At 42.5% G+C, this 21,441-nt stretch overlaps 1 protein-coding gene across 1 annotated transcript in view; it reads left to right on the forward strand.

Annotated features, from left to right (window-relative positions):
* Positions 1-21,441, forward strand: part of LOC126414355 (frequenin-1) — a 284,481-nt gene that overhangs the window by 15,935 nt on the left and 247,105 nt on the right. The gene's annotated exons all lie outside the window — the stretch shown is intronic.

A 21,441-nucleotide genomic window follows, 5' to 3' on the forward strand; every position in this document is an offset into this window, starting at 1 on the left:
GACACTGACGGCGGCGGTGCACAAATGCTGCGCAGCTAGCGCCATTCGAAGGCCAACACCGCGGTTCCTGGTGTGTCCGCTGTGCCGTGCGTGTGATCATTGCTTGTACAGCCCTCTCGCAGTGTCCGGAGCAAGTATGGTGGGTCTGACACACCGGTGTCAATGTGTTCTTTTTTCCATTTCCAGGAGTGTATTTGAACCCTGCCACTACCGATTCAAGTCGTCTTTCGCTATCTCAGAGAATAGGTTAATCTGGTATACGTGATGGACGCTCTCACCTCATTACTTTTCCTTTGCATTCATCTAACTGAACACATAGGTACACCAACGAATAAACTACTCATAACGAACATATTATGATTAATACAACATATACCCCATACGTCATTGGCGGTCGTTATTAGCATTTCTTGCCACTTTGCGTATACTGTCATTTGCTCACTAGTAATATCACGAAAAACATATTAAACAAAGCCAATAACTTTCCCGGAATATAGAGCGATAATCATAAGCAGGAACTGTGGACCGATAGTAATAACAATGACTGCAGCTGCACTTGGAGTGGTGACTTGTCTGACTCTACTGCTAGTGACCCTTATATGGTCAGAATCATTATCAAGTGACCACAGCTGTAGGAAATAAGTAGGAAAGGATCAAGTCTGTAGCAGGAATCCAAGTTTCTGAAAAAAAAAAAAAAAAAAGAAATTCCGTTAGCGGAGACGACGATTGACTTATTGCAAGGTATCATTTTGTTTATTTTTAACTTAATCACTTCCTTATGAAACAATCGTAACCTGTTTCTGCCTTCAAAGGCCATCTTCACATAGGAATATGTTGTATTCTTGTCGCCATTGTAGTATCTTGTGCCATAGGAATCAAGGGGGAGGGTGTTGTTTGATGGCCGGTAACTGCACAGATGTATTAACAGGGCTCTTTATTTACATTAACGGGAAGCTACTTATCTTTAAGAGAGTGCATGTGTTACGGTACAAATTCTTTCGCGATAGTCCATGTTAGCCTCACGACTGATGAAGTACAAATCGCGCTATGCGGTGAATGACAGATGCCAAACTGGAGTGCGAGTTGGTGCGACAGTGAGTGAGCCAGTGACTGAGGGACTCCGGCAGTGACTGAGACTGAGCCCTGCAGTCAGTGACGTTGATCTGGATACTTGCGGTCGAGAGGGCGTTGGCAGCTGTTGCTTGCGAGTGTGTCTTTGGCCTCTCTCCTGATAGGGGCGCTTGAAGCGGAGCCACCTATCGATATTCTTGCTTCATCTTTGCCGACTGTTGTGCTACCGACAGCTTACGCCAGCACACAGTATAAGTGTCAGCAGCTTGTGGCAAAACTGTGAAATGACTCAAACTGTAACAGAAAAGTGATATTCTTGTCATAGGTCAGACTTGCTACTTACAAACGTAGTAATTGAATAATGACGCTGACCAAGCTGCTGGTTTTATATAAACAGCTCTCATAGCTATGATTTTAATCATTCCTAGTAATGTTACACTACCTCTGTTTTTCTGGAGCCACCGAGACGTTCGGCATTAAGTGAACAGTTATTTACTTAACCAAAAAGATACACTTTTTTCTGACATACCTTTGACCATAGTAGAGAGAATTAAAGAAGGATATTTGTTGTTTACTCTTTTTAAAAATAGTACTAGCCCTACAGTGTTAACCAAAAAAGTCACAAGATAAGGGTGGAGACACACTGAGTCGATACCTGACACAGTTAGCGAGAGAGAGAGAGAGAGAGAGAGAGAGAGAGAGAGAGAGAGAGTCTCATGTAGCACTTTTGCAACATCTGAGCATTTCGATGTAATGGGCTCGTGGTCTCTGGTGGCTCCATACGAAATAATATTAGGGTGAGTCAATAAATAAGACACAAACTGCGATATAGACGTCAGAGACGCGTTTACCACTCTGAAATTTATTTTCCTTTTCAACATACTGCCCTTTGGTCAACTTAAACAGCCCATCGTTCGACAAGGCGTTAAAAGCCTGCAACATGGAATTCTTGTTACAACGTTCGCATCTGACGAGTGACTTTATACACTCCTGGAAATGGAAAAAAGAACACATTGACACCGCTGTGTCAGACCCACCATACTTGCTCCGGACACTGCGAGAGTGCTGTACAAGCAATGATCACACGCACGGCACAGCGGACACACCAGGAACCGCGGTGTTGGCCGTCGAATGGCGCTAGCTGCGCAGCATTTGTGCACCGCCGCCGTCAGTGTCAGCCAGTTTGCCGTGGCATACGGAGCTCCATCGCAGTCTTTAACACTGGTAGCATGCCGCGACAGCGTGGACGTGAACCGTATGTGCAGTTGACGGACTTTGAGCTAGGGCGTATAGTGAGTATGCGGGAGGCCGGGTGGACGTACCGCCGAATTGCTCAACACGTGGGGCGTGAGGTCTCCACAGTACATCGATGTTGTCGCCAGTGGTCGGCGGAAGGTGCACGTGCCCGTCGACCTGGGACCGGACCGCAGCGACGCACGGATGCACGCCAAGACCGTAGGATCCTACGCAGTGCCGTAGGGGACCGCACCGCCACTTCCCAGCAAATTAGGGACACTGTTGCTCCTGGGGTATCGGCGAGGACCATTCGCAACCGTCTCCCTGAAGCTGGGCTACGGTCCCGCACACCGTTAGGCCGTCTTCCGCTCACGCCCCAACATCGTGCAGCCCGCCTCCAGTGGTGTCGCGACAGGCGTGAATGGAGGGACGAATGGAGACGTGTCGTCTTCAGCGATGAGAGTCGCTTCTGCCTTGGTGCCAATGATGGTCGTATGCGTGTTTGGCGCCGTGCAGGTGAGCGCCACAATCAGGACTGCATACGACCGAGGCACACAGGGCCAACACCCGGCATCATGGTGTGGGGAGCGATCTCCTACACTGGCCGTACACCACTGGTGATCGTCGAGGGGACACTGAATAGTGCACGGTACATCCAAACCGTCATCGAACCCATCGTTCTACCATTCCTAGACCGGCAAGGGAACTTGCTGTTCCAACAGGACAATGCACGTCCGCATGTATCCCGTGCCACCCAACGTGCTCTAGAAGGTGTAAGTCAACTACCCTGGCCAGCAAGATCTCCGGATCTGTCCCCCATTGAGCATGTTTGGGACTGGATGAAGCGTCGTCTCACGCGGTCTGCACGTCCAGCACGAACGCTGGTCCAACTGAGGTGCCAGGTGGAAATGGCATGGCAAGCCGTTCCACAGGACTACATCCAGCATCTCTACGATCGTCTCCATGGGAGAATAGCAGCCTGCATTGCTGCGAAAGGTGGATATACACTGTACTAGTGCCGACTTTGTGCATGCTCTGTTGCCTGTGTCTATGTGCCTTTAGTTCTGTCAGTGTGATCATGTGATGTATCTGACCCCAGGAATGTGTCAATAAAGTTTCCCCTTCCTGGGACAATGAATTCACGGTGTTCTTATTTCAATTTCCATGAGTGTATAAACAGTTTAGTTGGTCCCTGAAACTGCTGCAACCCACAAGACCGATGTGTTCTTAGGGCAGCAGAACACCTGTAAAATGGGAAACAATATCCATCGCTGGATAAATATGGCGGCCAGGAAGCTTCTTGTTTGTGACTTTTTCTTGTCCTTCGCTAAATTCCTATAGCAAACTGAACAAAAATTTTCATGAAATAATCTAACGTTATACGGAACGAATTGCGCTACGGACGTTCTCTGCAGCAGACTCTTGGCTCGTAAAAATTGCGTTGTTCTGTCGGGTACTCACTCATAGCATACCTCCCATCTTGGTCGGACAGAAGATGATTTAACCATTGGACGCGGATAATTGTGTATCGGCTACCTCCAACGCGACTTGTGCTACCACCTTCTACATACGTATAGGTACGAAATTTAAAACGATAGGCGCTATTCAGACGTTTGCGATTTATTCGTTGACTCATCCTCGTAATTAACTATGAGTTATTCAGTTTGTTAGCCGAGTTAGGTTTGTTTTATGAATATCTCTTCATAACAGTGCAACGGGCTGTAACACGGAATCACCAAATCATACAACACAAAAGACGAAGTAATGCAACAACCCACAGTACTGCGACTGGTTGCCGTCGCTGTGGGAATTGCTCTGCATAGCGTCGTTGTGGCCCTGTGCTATCGCAGTCAGTGAACCCACACACAAATTCATATCTGCCTACTCTCCACCAGTAAAACTTTCCGCACAGCCCTCTATCGGTGCTAACGTAAAACTAACACTACCGAAAAAACAAACTTGAGACAGAGCAGAGCAGTACTGAACGCAAGCTTGAGGACTGCAAGTTGCTCCTTTTATTTAAGCTAACTCACGTATTTTGAATTTTAACAGGAAATCGGACTTGATGGTCAAGATGGCATAGAGGCTCAACTTGCCCTCAAGGTACACGCGCCAGTTCGAGAACGTTCTTAACCGTATGCCTGCTGACATGTGGCCCATGCACAATTTTCATAATTTCAGGAAAAAATGCCCACCAAACTCATCATTAATGTGACCAGGCTAAATGAATTTCGTACTGATTTGACAGCTCTCGTTCAATTGTACTTTAATCAAAAGCACGTATTGGCTCTGCAATAGCATTCATGCAGCTGACAATATTTTGAATCCAGTTTGCTACTGCTGTTAACTTCCTAATGTCGTCCGTAATTTTAGATCACCCCCAAACTACTCGTAACTAAGTAATTCCAGTTTCACAAATTCAAGTCTTTTATTTCCGAATGCGCAACACGCGTACACTCGTAATCCTATCTTTAAGAAGGCTCGGGCGAGACTGATTCACTTACGCGCCAAAGGAAACGGCGGGCGAAAGCAGCAGCCTTCTGGTACATTGGGGCTTCCCCGTCTGCGACGCTAACTGGTTCGATCAATGATGCGTATGGGTAGATTCGCTCATTTCAGGACAGGATCGATATCTGTGCTCTTAGAGGGCGGGAAGTAACTGTTGTCAACGGCAAGTACCAAGAGTGGAAGGAACACGTTTGTTTCCAAACAATACGCACAGCGCGTAACGTCGACATTTGCACTGTTGCGCAGATAATTTCAGTGTAATACAGATGCGAAGGTAAATGATAGTAAAAAATCACACGAAATGCAATTAATCTGGAACGAGCCACAAGAACCCATCGGTCCCCTACATCAAAATATTCAGAAAAAGTTCCTGAATATCCTCCGAAATTTATTCGGTTGATGTCAGGTTAACCCTATATATGTAGTCATAAACAGTTTGAGAGTTATTATTATACTGATGAATTTCGCCGGAAGTTTCACCACTCACTTACAAAATTTCCCACATTGTAGATCTCACTCCTACTGCTAAACATTGCCAGAGATGTAACTATGCAAAGTATGGGTATGTACAGGTTGTTAAATTCGAACTTCAATCAGAATGATTAGGGTGCAGTAGCGAAGAAGCAATACCAATGCGTTTAAATTCTGAAATGCTAGGAAAATAAGTGCGCCAATAAAGTCATAATATTAAATGTATTTAAGAATCTGGGTGCGTGGGAGATGGAGATACATGGTTCTACTCTGTGAGATGTAAGGAAGAAATACACGTCCTGTAGGAGTCAGCAGCTGGTGGTTTGGCGGTTAGCTTTGCAGGCTCTAGCTGACGGGGTCGCGGGTTCGATTTCCGGTAGGGTTGGGCATTTAATTCACTCAGGACTCGGTGTGGTGTGTCTTCATCATTCATCTTATCCTCACTAAATGTGCAAGTTGCTGAAGTTGCGTCTAATAGAACGACTTGCACCTTCCAGCTGAATAACTCTGGATGACGTATCCCGGCTAACAAAGCCACACGAACACTTCATTTACCCTCTACAAACGAAATTACCAAGAAGTTGTAGGAACGAAGGAAAAATACCTGAGAGTAGAATTCTAATAATTGGAGAAAAAATAGTTGTAGCCAATTTTAATGCCTGAACTGGGACAAAAGGACGCAGTTTCTGGGAAGATGAATGAAGAGGGTTTAGTATATGATATGTAGGGGAAAAGCGATCATGTGCAGATCAGATCCTCCAAGCATAAGGAGTAGATGGATTACAGCTAGAGTTCGAAATCAACAGAGCGTTCACATGCAATCAGTCATATCGAAAGACCTTCGACAGTCAGGATTTTCTCCTGAACTAGATGAATATTCAATGTGATGTCCATTGCGCACACAGTTACTGTTTATCATTCTGACTTCTTGCAGGGCTACCTGCAATTTCCATCGCCTGTATAAATGGACAAGCTAAAAATTTTTCCCAAGTTACTAGATTTTAATATACAGTTACAAGAGATTTTCTTCGTCTTAATTTGTATTTTTCTGTAAAAATATCAGTCCTTCTACACCAACTTTAATTATGGATAAAAAAGTAATTTGAAGAGTAACTATCAACAAACGGTTACTTGTAATAATTGTGTTAAGGTACCTTATTTTAACACAGTAAATTTTCGTTCACTATTTTTCAGTTCAGAGTGACAGTTGAATCACAAATTTTAATTTCTGTACAGCAATAAAAAGTATCTAGCGACATGGTTCAAGCTACAACCTCGTTTGAACCATGAAGAAACACACGTTATGGTAAAAGTGCCAGAACTCATAGTTTCGTGGATTTGTCGATGAATTTAGCGTGTAGCATGGGAAGCCGTACAAATCAAAGTTGTACGCCGCATCGATAAACACTGCGCACAAGTGCTTACATAACAATACTTTTTTAAGTACAAATGCATATTCGTTGGTCAGCTCTAAATTCAACTATTACAAATATAGGTTGAAGCTTATAATAACGATGCCCAGGTCCGGTTATACGTTTCCCATTGCGTGTGTAATTTCACTAAAATCGAACTAAAATATTACCTGATTGCCAGCAGAACAGGTAACACTCATCGTGAAAAGGCTGAATCTCTCATTTTGTTGACTTTCTGAAACGGAAAATTTACAAAGCATTTAAATAATAAAGCGCCCCTGTCGTCTCCCACAAGGTTACATTTACCCGATGAAGCCGGGACTGCCTTTGTAAACAGTGAGCTCCAAACAAATTCATCCTATCAGATTACCAGCCAAATTAACTCACTTTCAGTTGCCCAGAAAACCAAAGCGCCACAACGCACATATTGTTTTACATGGAATATCCTTGAACAAACTGGAAATAGTATTTTCAACAATAGCGCAAATGGATCCCCAAATATGAGGAGAAATTTCTAAAAAAAATTAGGAAGCACGAGAGTTTAAGTTCCCGTCCATGACGAGATGATTAGAGAAGAAGCAGGGGCACAAGCCCGGGCTGCGGAAGGACAGGGAAGGCATTGTACCGTGCCCTTTTGAAAGGGGACCATGCCTACATTTGCCTGAAGCTTATGCAGGCAAATTTTAGGAAAACTTTAATGTGCATGACAGTAACGGTAAGTAAGGTTCTGCCGACTCGAGTTCATTCGCGCAAATATCCATTGATGTGGCATAACATAAAGACCACCTGATTAATAGCTTTTTTGTCCGTCTCTTGAACGAAATACATCACTGATTCTGCGTGTCGGAGATCCGACAGGTTGGTAGGTATGTGGAGGTAGGTGGCGTTAAAATTTAACATTTAATGTCTACGCACATGTCACGTAAATAACGGGCCGACGATTGCCATCCCGAGTGGTTCGATAGAATTTACATCAGGCGAATTTGGTCGCCGAGACATCAACGTGAGTTCACTATAACGCGCCCCAAACTACTGTAACACGGTTCTGGCTCCGAAATACGGATAACTGTAGCGCTGAAAGAGGACGCCGCCGTCGGGGAAGACATCAAGCGTGCAGGTGTTTCGCAGGTGTCAGCGCGTCTTCGATTACTGTTACAGGTCCCACGCAAGCGCAAGGGAATGGCTTCCATAGCATAACACTGCTCCCACCAGCCTGCGTCCTGCACGTTTCGAGCAGCCATTCACCTCGATGACGGCGATTGACCTAGTATAGGAAAACTGTGGTTCACCCGAAGAATCAACACGTTTCCATTGATTGGCGGCCGAATTCCAATGGTCCCGTGCCCACTACAATCGTAACTGACGATATCTGTGGGTCAACATGTGAACACTTAAGAGTCGTCTGCTGCGGAACTCCATGTTCAACAATGTGCGATGAACGGTGTGCTCCAAAACACTTGGGCGTCCACCAGCATTGTGTTTGAGCCGTGTACGGCTCGCGTTCATGCCGTTGATTCTTTGGCATTTTTACATCGAGTGGCGTCTGGTTTCAACCTTACTAACTGGCGTAACCAAGTTGCTGGCTTGCCTCCTTGAGTGGCAGCAGCAGCGCTTATCGATACTAGTACTTCGTACTATCTTTGGTGTTACCGCTAGTATTTGTGGGTGGTGGCGTGTGTGCTAGTGAGTCGGTGGGGACCGAGCAGGCGCCAGGCCAGGCCGGGCCTGCTGGCAGTGTGCACGCGCTGTCGGATACTGAGGCGCTAGCTGCGAGAGCGACACGTTCGTTTCCCATCGAACCTGGACCCTGAAGTTGAGTGATCAGTTAATCTGTTATGAAACCTCAACTATTGTGACATCTCTTCGTTTATTTGCGGGTTGTTGCCCCTTGGCTGTTCGGGCTAGCAGCATCATATGATGTGTTGGAGTCGGCGAAATCTTGCAGCCATCTTCCTATGTTGTGATTAATAAATTAAATTGACTGTTACTTATCAGTGAAGTGCACCTGCGGTATTTTCTGCCCTGTGGCCGTTAACGCTCCAGTTGCCTGCAGTTGTAGGCTGTGTGCCTTTCCGTCGTCGTGTTGTTGGTGTCCAGTAAGGCCTGTAATTCGACAGCCTTTTAAGTTGTTTGGTTCATATTTGCTTAGAGTCGTTATTGTTTCACTGGCTGTTTTTAGACGCCAATTTCTGGGCGTTTAGTGCTGTTCGTATTCTCGTCCTCAGCCGATATTCTCCGTTCTTGTACCATTGGTCAGACGGAAGGGAATTGGTTAAATTGTTGGTCTGTCCTTGGGCCGTCCCTAGTTTGGGTTGCCATCCGATTACCTAACTTCAACTCTTGGCTGCCTGTCTCACCTTACCTTACGTGTGAGCTACCTTCCCATGCCTACCCTTGGAACACTTCTGAGTACCACTTGTTCTATTTGTTTTAAAATGTGATTTTCATTTTGGTTGAAGTATTGTGCGAGGACTTTGGCTGTGTATTAATTCAGTTTTCTTTACAATGTATATGAAGGCCTTCAGCCGTGTTAAATTAAAATTTTGAGCATTGATTGTTTCAGAAAAAAATTATTCTTAGAAATTGTTCTATCTGAAATTGTTTGTAATCCAGGGCTTAAGCCGTTAGTTGTTCCATGTGTTATGTGCGGTCTTCAGCCGAGAATTTGCGTGAATTCCTTAATAAGGCCTTCAGCCGTGTCCATTCTCCAAAGAAAAAATTTTATAAGAAGCTAGGCGTTTATTCTAAATTATTTATCTGACTTCTTGTTCAGGCCTTCAGCTGTTGTTTCAAATTCGTTTGTGGCCTTCAGCCGTGCAATAAGTTAATAAGGCTTTGGCTGTTCCGTTGTAAGTTTAAAAAGAAATTTTCTTGCTTAGAAAAAATTGTTTATTAATGTGCCTTAATTATGGATGTCCTTCAGGCGTGTAGTGTAGACCTTCAGCCGTTAATTGTTTTCCTTGCATGATTTTTTAAAAATTTTTACCTTCTATTTTAATTGCTTTGATTTCTAAGTCAGGTCTTCAGCCGTTCTTGTGTTTGCTGTGTGGTTTTGGGCCTTCAGCCCAGAAAGCATCTCAAGTTTTCTTTAACAAGGCTTTCAACCGTTTTGTTTAATAGTGAATAGCAAATGTGTAAATAAGAGGTTCTTAGAAAAATAAAGTTGTGTGTTTGACTGTGCAACTCACAGTAGCTGTTTACGGCCCCATCCCCAACCTAAACCTTATCCAGTGCGCTCCCTGACTACCTACCAACCAGGTCTCTGCGTTCTTTCGGCAGAGATATCGCAGATCACCATCTGTCCTAATTTAACCCATCGTTCTGTGAAGAGTCGTTTACGTTCAACCATTTAGCATCTAGTGGTAGTTTCACTGTCCTTCTACCTCTTTTCGTAGATGCTCACGATAGTAGCACTTTAACATTTGACGAACTTTGACGTTTTCCAGATACTCTTTCACAGGCTCTGCGTAATAGTATCCGCCTTTTATTAAAATCACGTAACTCAATGGATTTCCCCATTTTCAGCCCATATCCCCGCTAGGGTGATCCCCCGTCCATGTCAGCTCCGCTTACATACTTTCGGTAACGTGTCTCGTGCCGACAACGCCACCAGGCGGCATCCAGCCTCACTGTGGGGGCCTTGGACATGAAGTTTTGGCTCATCGGTGTAGTGTTAGCCGAAAGAAGTAAAATGTCTGAGACAACGTCCTGTAGCCTCGACGGTCTACACATTTGCAACCTATAGCAGAAACCTGTGAAATACAGAACCTTGTGAAGCTTTAATAAACAAAGTAATGTGTCCAAGCTTAGATATCGAAATTAGGGTATTTGATAAAAGAAGAAAGGTGTGATGCCAGAGTAACGAAATACAAACGATACAGTAAAAGGGGTAAGATAGATACTGCCTACAGGAAAATTAAAGAGACCTTTGGAGAGAAGAGAACCACTTGTATGAATATCAAGAGCTCAGATGGAAACCCAGTTCTAAGCAAAGAAGGGAAGGCAGAAAGGTGGAAGGAGTATATAGAGGGTTTATACAAGCGATGTACTTGAGGACAATATTATGGAAATAGAAGAGGATATAGATGAAGATGAAATGGGAGATACGATACTGCGTGAAGAGTTTGACAGAGCACTGAAAGACCTGAGTCGAAACAAGGCTCCGGGAGTAGACAACATTCCATTAGAACTACTGACGGCCTTGGGAGAGCCAGTCCTGACAAGACTCTACCATCTGGTGAGCAAGATGTATGAGTCAGGTGAAATACCCTCAGACTTCAAGAAGAATATAACAATTCCAATCCCAAAGAAAGCAGGTGTCGACAGATGTGAAAATTACCGAACTATCAGTTTAAAAAGTCACAGCTGCAAAATGCTAACGCGAATTCTTTACAGACGAATGGAAAAACTAGTAGAAGCGGACCTCGGGGAAGATCAGTTTGGATTCCGTAGAAATGTTGGAACACGTGAGGCAATACTAACCTTACGACTTATCTTAGAAGAAAGATTAAGAAAAGGCAAACCTACGTTTCTAGCATTTGTAGGCTTAGAGAAAGCTTTTGACAATGTTGACTGGAATACTCTCTTTCACATTCTAAAGGTGGCAGGGGTAAAATAAAGGGAGCGAAAGGCTATTTACAATTTGTACAGAAACCAAATGGCAGTTATAAGAGTCAAGGGGCATGAAAGGGAAGCAGTGGTTGGGAAAGGAGTGGGACAGGGTTGTAGCCTCTCCCCGATGTTATTCAATCTGTATATTGAGCAAGCAGTAAAGGAAACAAAAGAAAAATTCGGAGTAGGTATTAAAATTCATGGAGAAGAAGTAAAAACGTTGAGGTTCGCCGATGACATTGTAATTCTGTCAGAGACAGCAAAGGACTTGGAAGAGCAGTTGAACGGAATGGACAGTGTCTTTAAAGGAGGATATAAGATGAACATCAACAAAAGCAAAAGGAGGATAATGGAATGTAGTCAAATTAAATCGGGTGATGCTGAGGGAATTAGATTAGGAAATGAGACACTTAAAGTAGTAAAGGAGCTTTGCTATTTAGGGAGTAAAATAACTGATGATGGCCGAAGTAGAGAGGATATAAAATGTTGACTGGCAATGGCAAGGAAATCGTTTCTGAAGAAGAGAAATTTGTTAACATCGAGTATAGATTTAAGTGTCAGGAAGTCGTTTCTGAAAGTATTTACATGGAGTGTAGCCATGTATGGAAGTGAAACATGGACGATAAGTAGTATGTACAAGAAGAGAATAGAAGCTTTCGAAATGTGGTGCTACAGAAGAATGCTGAAGATAAGGTGGGTAGATCACGTAACTAATGAGGAGGTATTGAATAGGATTGGGGAGAAGAGAAGTTTGTGGCACAACTTGACTAGAAGAAGGGATCGGTTGGTAGGACATGTTTTGAGGCATCAAGGGATCACCAATTTAGCATTGGAGGGCAGCGTGGAGGGTAAAAATCGTAGAGGGAGACCAAGAGATGAATACACTAAGCAGATTCACAAGGATGTGGGTTGCAGTAGGTACTGGGAGATGAAGAAGCTTGCACAGGATAGAGTAGCATGGAGAGCTGCATCAAACCAGTCTCAGGACTGAAGACTACAACAACAACAACAACAATAAAATGGCTAAGATTACACAACCACAGTGGTTTTACAAAACTTGAGGACGAAAGTAGCTTTTCCATGGTGTCTCTTTGTCAAGTAAGTCTTTATGGGACCTAGGCCATACATAGAAAAGTGTAGCCTATATTACAGTTCAGTACAGTGCAATACAGGAGCTAACCAAAACAAATACGCGATGAGACGAACAGAAACGACAGTTTTCTTCAAAGACAATGATAACACCGAAGTCCCCGCAATTTACGATGGTCCCTTTCGTATTAAAAAAGGCGGAACCTGGATCATCAAATCGAACATGCTGGACCACGTTCCGTGTTCGCCTCTCTCGCCTTATGGGTGTACGTAATTCACCCAGGAAAGCTGTCGAACGAGATCATCTTGGCGGTCAAGGTGTCATGGTGGACGGGGGATTAATGTTGTATGAGCGTACATGGAATACAATACACTCAACGATCAACGTTTGTGTGACACTGTTTTCCTTCCCCACGCGCTTCTTTCTAGGGTTGCAATCGGCCCTGACTTCATCTTTATGGATAACAATGGGCAACCGCATTGAAGAGCAGGCGGAGGAGCTTTTGGAACAAAAGTATAGTTGGTGAATGGTTCGCTCTTCCGCATTCCCCGACTTAAAAGCCATCGAGCAAGTAAAGAATACTGTGGGGGGACGTGTTGCAGTACGCTCACGTGCCCGACTATCATCCAACAGTTGTCAATCACGCTGCTGGAGGAATGGGGCGCCATACCACAGGAACACCTTACCAACTTTGTGGCCATCATGGGAACATGCTGCACAGCATGCACTGCTGTCAGTGGTAATTGTACACCCTATTAAGAACCATGTTCCGCCTTTTGTAGTGTCCATAAATCGAAATGAGTTCAGTGGATTTATTGTCTCTGAAAAAAAGTGTCATCTCTGTTCGTATGATTGGTATTTCACTCAGTTACATTCTGTACCATACTGTAGTACTTCTTCCTGCTTTTGGTCCAAGTTTTATTGTGCTATTTTACTTGGCCATGATACTTTCCTACTTAAGTTTTGCACACAAGTGTACTAGAATGAATTTTCACCGTTCGGGACAGCGTGCGCTAATCTGAAACTTCCTGGCATATTAACAGTGTATACCAGTCCGGAACTCTGCACTGATATCTTTGTCCCTTGCGACCAAGTGCTCATCTGACGACTGAGCTCTCCTGGTACCGACTTACGACCCGCTCTCACAGAGCTGAATCTACCAGTATCTCTCTCCTGGGTTCTTTCTTGTATCTTTATTAATGTGTTGTAAATTCAGTGCCAATATGGCATGATTAGTAATCAAGATTTAAAATGAAGAAACCTCCAAGAAGATATATATGAGAAAAGCGTGTTCTGCTACAGCCGATTTATCTGTTTTCCCTAATCGGCAAAGACTTCTGTGTTCTTTTAACCGTGTATTTACGCTTCTTTTTGTTGTTCCAACATAAACTTTACCACATGTACACGGAAGTTTATATACGCCACTGGCTGATAGAGGAGCGCGGTTATCTTTTAAAACAGGAAAAACAGATAAATCGGCTGTAGCAGAACACGCTTTTCAGCCAGGAAATCATCAAGTGAAGTTTTCCGAAACAAAAATTTTATCTACGACGACGAACTATTACCCACGGCTTTGTAGAGAAGCAATTGAAATATATAAACATAGGGATAATTTTAATCGAAACGAAGAGACCATGAAACTTAGTGATATTTGGACAGTAGCACTACAGAATTGCTAGACAGTTTTATCCGTGACGAGATTACGATCGATAGTTAAGTTTTATCTCTGACAAAGAATATCTATGCATATCACGTGTAACTCTGGTCACGCCCACTTTCTACGATATATAAGTTGCTCTCAGACGTCCGACCCGTCAGTCGGCAAGACTCACCGGAGGAGAAACACCCCTCTGAAAATGTCCAGCGCAGCTCTGGACGAAACGTTAGGAGCTGAAGAGTTACACGGACCACGACCTTACATCCCGGAAGGTTTACCAGAAGATATGTCATCCGGTCGTGAAAGCTTTCATACTATGATCACCATGTGAGACCAAAGAAATTTCCTCTGATAGTGCGTGTGGCGTACACGTTCCATAAACATAATATGGCAGGTGTAGGTAGTCCGGACTCCATTAAATTCAAAGTTTTCCCCTCTCAGTTCTCGCGGCTCTTTCTTTCTGAACTCCAACAATGCGACTGTCTCTGGCATCGCGCAGACCCGGGGCGCGTGCCCCTGTTGGGTGGGCAGCCCGCAGCGCTATCTGCTCCCCGAGTGTCCGGCAGTGGCGGGCAGCCCAGCCAGTGTAGCCAGCCGGCCGCCGTAGCCTCCATTAATCCTTTTATCTCAGCCGGCGCACGGCGGGCATTCTCTACAAACCGCTTATCGCACGCAAAGCACTCCATTTTACTTCGAGGGCGCCTAGGGAAGGATTTGCTTTTCACATTCCGTTACACGTCGCGTACAATGAGACTCCTCGCTTTCGAAAGCAACAGCGAGCTCGTAACGAACAAGAGGTTAATGAGAAGTCTTCAAAATTACGTTGTACAACAGTTCTGTAACTGTGAGATGCATGTAGAGTGCTAAAAATGTATTACAGTTTCACGGTAATCTCTCTTTACAAAACCGACAATTCACGCGAAAAATGCGATAAATTATGGGTTATTGTTTCCTTCTGTAAGGAATTCTGTGAGGGAGATAATACACTGTACATTCAAAACCGCGAAAAAATTAGGATGCTCAGCTTTTGTGTTTTCCGCTGTATAGAGAAGTAGGAATCCCGTTTCGTGAAGAGATAATAACAGAAATTTTCTGTGTAACTGGACAAGCATCCTGCGACCCTAAGTAGACCGTACAAAATGTCAATCAATGACAGGGAAATGATGCTACTGACACGCAAAACGGTCTCTGGCCTTGACAGGTGCCTTAGTCTGTCGAGTAAGAGAGCCCATAAGTTTCTTCAGTAATGCCATATCCAGTTGGAGCCACTGTTAGGTGATTAGATCGTGTGGAGCTATCTAATTTCTGTGACGTTGGTAGCTACATTGCGCCAACTTTCTCATATAGTTCCTGGAATTTCTTGTGGTTTAAGATCGTGTGTTTTAGCAGACCAGTCGATGTTCCATTGGATGACCGAGTGTTAGTGAAACCTGTGAATTTGGATAATGTCACCTTGAAAGAATGAGTGCCCACAGTATACTCATCATTAATATTTACGAGGCATGGCAAAACTTGGTCACTGAGACAGTTCAAATTAATTTCCTGATTCATGTTCATGATAACTCAAATGAGTGGATCCAAGTGATGCTACAAAAAACACCTGAAGAGGATCACAAAACCATCACCCACCCTACGTTAGCATTGAAACTGATCTTCGTTCTCTGTCAGTCATTTCAAGACCATTGATCACATTAAGTGTTACTTGGCGCGAGTGTTACAGGAAACGCTGTACACACGTTAGACGGTCAACGTCGATGCACCAACAATTCCTGCAGCTGCATTAATGATGTGATGAACGGCAGATCCAGACACGATAACTCCTCCAAAATGAATTTTCACTCTGTAGTGGAGTATGCGCTGATACGGAACTTCCTGGCAGCTTAAAACTGTGTGCTGGATCGAGGCTCGATCCAGGGACCTTTGCCTCTTGGAGGCAAATGCTCTAGCACGACTCATGACAGATGAGTTACTGACGGAAGTAAAACTGTGAAGACGGGCACTGAGTCGGGCTAGGGAAGCTTTCGTTGAGTACTCGCCCCCAAGAACCAAAGCTCCTGGGTTCGAGTCCTGGTCTGGAATACAGTTTTCATCTGCGAGGATTTTTCATGAAAGCTCCTTTCTGATATTCTCTCCCGTCTCCACTTATAATCTTCTTTGGGATTCTATATAAGTCTGGTATAAGTTGGACACCGTCTTCAGTGCTCCATAGCGAACAGTTTTTTTTTTTTTTTTAAGATGGAACCAATATTTTGTCCGGAGGGCTTTTATCGAAATGCTACAACTTAAAACTGCAGCGCACCATTTGTATGGAAAGTTAGATCTTCATACATACTGTTAAGAAGCCTTACAGTACTTTTTCTTTACTTACAGTAACAGCCCAATGCTGGAAAATTAACATTTTGTCGCATTATGGGTGACCTACCTATTAAAATAATCTCTTAAAAAGGACAGATGACTGATATCAAACTTCTCGTCGAAATAGGTACCAGTTCTTAACGTTCTATGCCTGATACCTATGTTATATGAGTAGCTGTTTCGACTGCTGCTACCATTAAGGCTATATTAAGGACCATCGTATGATCCTTCCAAATTTACATTTTGTCCTTTTATAATAGAAAAAATATTACGCTAACTATCAGTCTTCGTAACGGTAGTCTCTAAGACATGGTTGCTTTTTAGATACTTTTAATTAGTGTGTATACTAGTCACGTTGAAAAAAACGAGAGTGATCTGGGGACTGTAGTTTTTTCTAGGTTGCCCACGAATCACATAACATCAAGCACGATACATACGCAACAGGAAAACTGAATCACTCATCGTTCGAAAAGCAAATGCGACATAATTCAGAGAGGAACTGTGATTGGAACAACCGAAAATGGTTAAAAAGTGGCTATTATTGATATTCTAGTTCTTAATAAAGTTACTTTAATATGTCAACCTTAGTTAGTGGAGACCTATATTTTTAATGAATTGGCTATATTTCAAATGCGCTAATCAGGTACTTAATTCTGGAACTAAGAAAAGCTTGTAGCAGGTGAATACGGTTTGATAGCGCTCCTGCAAGATATGTGACTTAGCAATGAAAACGAGAAATATTTTGCTACTCATACTAGAGATTTTGGGCCCTTGACCCAAGAGTTATATTATCATAAAAAGAAACGTATTCAAGCCAATTTCTAAAAAAAAACATTGCTCGCCTTTAAGGGTTAGAAATATAGGCTGGTTTAGTCGGTGTCATAGACGAGGGCTAGAAATCTTGAAGTTTCTATAGATCACAAACTCCGTTTCCCATACTAATCAGAATTTAAATCAGCAGATATGTTACACTCTTCCTCAGTCCTCACGACAAACTGAATGTCAGGTATAGCTGCACTTATAATGTGATACGATTCACCAACTTTTAGAATACCACCAGGTTATTTAAATATCTGCATCTTTATTGGAGATGCAAACTCTTCAGCGCATTGTGCCAATTTCCATTGCTTCAGACTTTACAGTAGAAATTGACAGCATGCAGCATGCCACAATTTGTAAGAGAAAAATACAGAACACATTGAATGAGACAGCCAATTAGAATATCTCTTCCTTCATCAGTTCTGGTTTCAGGAAGATACAACAAAGTTCGTGAAATGTAGCATTGCCAGAATGCATTTGGAATATCTCTTCCTTCATCAGTTCTGGTTTCAGGAAGATACAACAAAGTTCGTGAAATGTAGCATTGTCATAATGCATTTGGAATATCTCTTCCTTCATCAGTTCTGGTTTCAGGAAGATACAACAAAGTTCGTGAAATGTAGCATTGTCAGAATGCATTTGAAATATGTAAGTACGGGGTTAAATGGAAACTGATATCTCTGAATACAAACACACACACACACACACACACACACACACACACACACACACACGTTGACGTACTCTGGAGTGGTTACGTATAACTTCAGGAAAATGAAAAAAAGTACGTACTTTATAAGAGTCACTGTAAGCAACCAAAGCAGACAGCTTGAAACTTGGTGCAAATATCAGTCATAAGCAGAATAAGAAATGCGAATGAAATGTCATTAAATTTGTGAAACTGAATCTAGAGATTAAAGTCGCTGAAGCAGACGCTCCAACTTTCCAGTACACAAGACCAAGTGCAATAAATCTGCTTTCAACTGGCGGGTATCAAAAAAATAGACACGTGTAGAATAACAAATGTGCAAAAACGCAATTGGCTGACACGCAGTCAGCCAGCGAAGTCCGTCTTATAGGTGAATGCCAAATGTAAGGAGACAATTGAAAACATAAGTAAAGCAATGAAACATGGTAAGATCTGGACCACCAAAACAATTATGTCAGACAATACTGGATATACCCTGATATAATGAGGGTTGGGAACACGTAATGCAGTCAAGAACATTACAGAACATGATTAGTTTTGTTGCACAAATTTTAACTGTGGTGAGGCATAATACTGCATGGGCTTAGCAACCTCCATACCTTTGGACACGTACACTCAACATTCAATATTATTTTGAGACTGTACTCTTTCCACCTGTGTGCCTTTCACGGGTACATTCAACTATAACTTCTTGAACTATGACGTCATTTTATGGATGACAATGCGTGACAGTACGGAACAGAGCAGTTGAAGGAGCTCTTGGAATGAGAGGAAATTCGGCGAATGGACTGGCCTGCCCATCCCCCCGAACTAAATCCCATCCTACACGTATTAGATGCGTTGCGAAGACATAATGCAGCTGCTCCACATGCATCAATGATTAGCTGTCAACCGCACTGGTGGAGGAATGGAACGTCCGGCCACAACAACTGCTACCAGCCATATGACCATCATGGTAGCATGTTGCAGAGCTTGTACTGCCATCTGTGGTGATGACATACCTCATTAAGAACCATGTACAACCGTTTGTGATATCCAGAGGACCATCAAAATCGCTGTTACTCCAGTTTAATTACTGTCTTTCTGAAAAGAGTCATTTCGTTCGTCTCATTGCACATTTCTTTCAGTTACCTTCTGAACTACGCTGTAGTAGCTCGTTCTACGTATGGTCCTTGATTCATCGAGCTGTGTTGCTTGTCACTGACACATCGGGCGGAAGTTACTTACGTTTTGGACAGCAGTGTACTAATTCACATGTAAAATTGTGCAATTACGAAGACTTCATGGAGATGCTTCATATAAACGAAGCGCCTTCGCCTTCGCATTTTGCATTAAAACCAGGAGTGTCGTAACTAAGTAAGCAGTTCTTTCGCTTTCTCTAATGTTGGCTTTCAGAGATCATCATCATATCATCATCATCATCATCTCATCATCACCATCATCATCATCATCATCATCATCATCATCATCATCATCACATCCAGTTTTGGTTTGGGCATCCCTACCTGTACCAATTTTTAATTAGAATGCAGCTGATCATTTCATCTCTTCTTAGGACATCCAGCATTTCTTTACCCTTGCGGTGTGCATTTGTATATTATTTAAGGTATTAATTCTTCTGACATCCTTTGAACGTGTTCATGCTGTATCTTTCTGTACTTCTGCACTTTATGAAGTATGCTTCTGACACCTTGTTCATTCCTTATTTCACTATTTTGTGTACGATCTACGAGTTTACATTCAGCTAGTGGTCTTAGGAGTGTCATTTTTGTGCCTTAATCTTCCTCCTTTGACGGTGGTTAAGATCCAATTCTCCGACTCATGTGTTATAACTGGTATTTCCATTAAATTATAAAATTTTACTGTTGTGTCTTTTCCACCTTTTCTGAGAAGAGTGCAGTTTATAGTAGCTACCAACTCCATGAAGTTTTGCAGTTCGTATTCTTGATAATTCTGTATGAAATACGAGAGCTCGCATCTCAGGCATTTAAAAGAATTTATTTGTTCTAGCGGCTTATCATCAATTATTATTTTAGCCTTAAGTTTTCCTTAGCATGGGCTACTATTATCTTAGTTTTAGCTTTGGATACTATCGTATTACAATCAATCGTCACCTTGTGCAAGGATCAATTGATTTCTGCAATTTATCTACTGAGTCCGCTAAGATTACCTGCTCATCTGCAAACAGGAGCGTATTTAATCTTTATTATTAGGCTTATAATAATGCACTATTTTGCTCTGTCATGTCTTTAAGACATAGTCTACGTACATATTAAGTAACGTGGCCGATAAAGGACGCTCTTGTCTCTCTCCTTGCAGATGTTTCTCGCAAACTGAATTTCTTTTTGTACTTTCATTTTGTTGTGTATGTACATACTTTGAATTACACTTATTAGATTCAGAGGTATACCATTCTTCTCTAAAATTACCCATAATTCAGCCATGTTAACTTTATCAAAAGCTTTCTCTTAGTCAATAAAGAGTACGTATCGTATTCTCTGTGTTTCTCAGTAATTGGGCAGACTGGAAAAACATTATCTAAGTACGATCTTCCCAACCGAAGACTACTCTGATCTTGAGTAAGACACGTTTCCGAAAGCATCTTTAATCTATTTGTTATTAGTTTTGCATATATCTTGTATTCAGAGTTCAGAAGACTAATACCTCTGTAAGTGTCACATTTTTTGCAATCCCCTTTCTTTAATTAATGGGATAATACCTGGTATCTGCGAATCCTCTGGTATGTTGCTCTATTTGAAACAGATATTTACAAAATTCAATAGTTTTGTGAGTAAAGATTCCGAAGCATAATTCCCAATTGAGGTTGTCTTTCCCTCGGAATTTTCTGTTTTTGATGCAAACATTAGTTCTTCCGTTGTCATAAGATCAACATGCTTGTCACTGACTGTAGGTTTCATATTTTCCTTGTCACCTGTCCAAAGATCTTGGAAAAAATCCAATCACTCACATCCTGAAATAGAGTTAATTTGAACTATATCTCTTTCATCGTTATTAAGTTGTTTCAGCACCCTGTAGGCTTTAACTTGTTTTCCATGTACGTCATGCTCCATTCCACTCATAAAATGTTCCCAGTTCCCAATTTTGGTGTTTTATTTTTCTTGTGGAGATTGTTTGCGGATGTCGCCGGAAATATATGGCATATGCTTTCATGTGAGTATTTGCTGTGTATTTTTAAAAGGAACTAGCGTTTGGCAGGCTGACTTTCTGTTTTGACGTTAATAAAACACAAAACTGTTGATCAGCAGCAATAAGTGGAAGAAGAGCTTCTTCTGGAAACTATCTACATCACAGCAGGCGATGTTTCTGTACATATCGCAAACCACCTCATATAATTTTATATCTTTATTTATGTATCTGTTTATATCTTTATTTCTGTGTCATTTTAACCTACAGGCCGATACAAAAGTAGAAAAATATTATTTATCAACTCCAAACAAAACGTAATTAATTTATGGGTTTCTTTATTGGTACATGCCTGCAG

This window comes from Schistocerca serialis, chromosome 1 (assembly GCF_023864345.2).
Source record: "Schistocerca serialis cubense isolate TAMUIC-IGC-003099 chromosome 1, iqSchSeri2.2, whole genome shotgun sequence".
In the NCBI taxonomy this organism is placed as follows: Eukaryota; Metazoa; Arthropoda; class Insecta; order Orthoptera; family Acrididae; genus Schistocerca; species Schistocerca serialis.